Source organism: Mustela lutreola, chromosome 16 (assembly GCF_030435805.1).
Source record: "Mustela lutreola isolate mMusLut2 chromosome 16, mMusLut2.pri, whole genome shotgun sequence".
Taxonomy (NCBI): Eukaryota; Metazoa; Chordata; class Mammalia; order Carnivora; family Mustelidae; genus Mustela; species Mustela lutreola.
Genome location: NC_081305.1, coordinates 11,149,914 through 11,152,661, shown reverse-complemented (window position 1 = coordinate 11,152,661; position 2,748 = coordinate 11,149,914).

Genomic DNA, 2,748 nt, shown 5'->3' with positions numbered 1-2,748 from the left:
TTGTTCAGCTGACGTTATTGTGCACTTGTGAAAAAGAATTTTTTTAAAAAGGATTTCCTACTTGTCACACATTTCTTGCCATTAGGTGTCCCATCTTGACTCCCCACCACCCCCGTCCTGTTATTCCAGGTACGTCCGGTAGGAGGCATCCCTTCATCAAGCCCAGACAAGCTCAGGCGACCTTGCGTAAAACTTGTGATAGAAATGGATTATACATTGGGATTTCCCCGAGGTGCCATAGTGTTATCAGTGGGAGAGTATGCTTTGTGTGAATGGAGGTTGTGGTTCTTGGATTCCCCATCAAAGATTTATGAGAGGATCTGCGCTGGAATAAAGACAGCCAGAAGAAAAGTAGTAAGCACAGAGCAGTTTATTAAGGACAGCAGACTGAGGTGGTTTCCAGTCATCTAAGCGACTCCTCCTACCAGCTGGGAGGGACTGTGTTCGGCTCTACAAGGTTCTTGTGGGAACTGTCATGGCCATCTTGGGGGGCGGGGAGGAGGATGGATGGTGGGGGAGGGGGGGAGGGCTGTCAAAACCACAATGTGAAAATACTATAATGAAGCTAGAGGTTACCTTGGGGCAGATGTTGAAGAGGAAGAGTGCTCATTCTGTTGTAGCTCTTGGTTTGTCAGTCCTGGTGTATGGGAAGCCTGCCCTGGGGCGTGGGAAGCCATAAGGCCAGGATGTTAAGAGCCACAAACTCAAGTTGTTGTGCCCTCAGGCTTCTAATGTGTCATCTATTTATCACTGCTTTTGCCTCCAGCTCCAGTCTTAACCAACTGCCTCCTCTATCAATAGTAGCTTCAGGGACATCAGATAAGTCTCACACACATAGATGTGTGATAGTATATCATGTGTTAGTAAAACAAGAGTTAGAGTCCGGCCTGAATCTAACAGTGGTGTGCAGTGTTAGGCAAGTGACTAAAGCTCTCTGAGCTTCAGTTTCCTTATCTGTATAATGTAATTAATAATCATTGCCTCATAGGGTTATTGTGAGGTTAAACATCTAGAACGGTGTCAGGCATATTGTAAGGGCTCAACACATGATTGTTTTATTATTGTATGATGATGATAATGCTGCTGCTGGTGATGCCATTAAACTTAGTGGAATTTTGACCTCCTCCTTCCATAAATATAGGAAAAAACATCAGCATACAGTTATGCACAATTAAATGAGTTCTTTTGCTCCTTGCTTTCTGGATAATGGGGCTTATAAATTCTTCATAAAGCACTTTGGATTCTGGAACTAAAGCTCTAAAGAAGTCTAATGACTAAATAAAATTTAAATGCGATTAGTACTTCACATAATTATCACAAAGTGCCAGAGGGATATTTGGAAAATAAATAAATTGAGTTGGCTATTTTGTTCTCTTCAAGATTTCTACCAAGATGTTAATAGACAGAAAAACATTAAAGATATTGTATGAAATTTATTTTTGTTTTAATTTTTAAAATTCTACATTGCTAACTGGGGAGGATGGTGACTATAAGCAAATTTCAGAGTCGTTTATTAGCTTTTAGAATCAGAGTTAGCTTTGTGAGTTACCTAATTACACTCAGCCTTGGTGCTGTTGACATTCTGCACAATCACTGTAGAACAATGCATGTGTGGTGTGTGTACACTATAGTTTAATCTGACAGAATTGTTCTTTCTTAATGTCTGGGGAATTTAGGGACCATTGTAAAAATAATTGGCATGGAAACTCAAAGTGTTTTTCTCTTCTTAAGTAACAGTATTGCACTTATCCAACATATATAGACAAGGGGCTGGGAAGAGAGCACAGGGCATTACTGTTAAAAAATAAAATGATTAATTTATATATGTTATAAATTCTCTCTTATTATGATCAGTGAAAGAGAAGATTGAATGACCTGCTTAGGTCTGTTTGAAAGTAGCAGGAATTTGATTCGAGTGAAACAAGGGCTATATTTTATTTATTATTATTTAATTTGTGCAAGAAACTACTTTAAGCATTTCAAGAACAAGTACTTAACTACATACTAGGTATCAGTCATTATGTAGACCATTGGGAATTCAACAATGGTTAAAATATGTTTTCTGCTTTCTGAACTCTCACAGAGGGTGGAGATCACCAATTTATAAATGGAAAAAATATAGTTTGTAATAAGTAGGGATAGTAAGAATAAACAAGTATCAGCACTGATTTTTTAAAAAAAGATTTTATTTTTATTTTTATTTTTTTTTGAGAGAGAGAGAGCATGTGCATTCAACAACAGGGGTTTGGGGGAGAGGGAGAGGGAGAAGGAGATTCCCTATACAGCAGGATGCCTGATGCGGGGCTGAATTCCAGGACCCTGAGATCATGACCTGAACCAAAGGTAGATGCTTAACCGACTGAGCCACCCAGGTGCCCGTATCAGCATTGATTTCTAAGCGTAATTGATTTGTAGGTAGGCATTCTTTTTTTTTTTTAAAGATTTTATTTATTTATTTGACAGATCACAAGTAGGCAGAGAGGCAGGCAGAGAGGAAGGGAAGCAGGCTCCCCGCTGAGCAGAGAGCCCGATGCTGGGCTCGATCCCAGGACCCTGGGACCATGACCTGAGCCGAAAGCAGAGGCTTTAACCCACTGAGCCACCCAGGTGCCCCTGTAGGTAGGCATTCTTGAAACAGTCACTACATTACTTTGGAATTGGAAGATTCCCCAAGATGCAGATTGTAGGGCAGGGATGACTCAGACCTCATTTACTACCAAAGATTTAGTGACTCTGTATTCCACACAT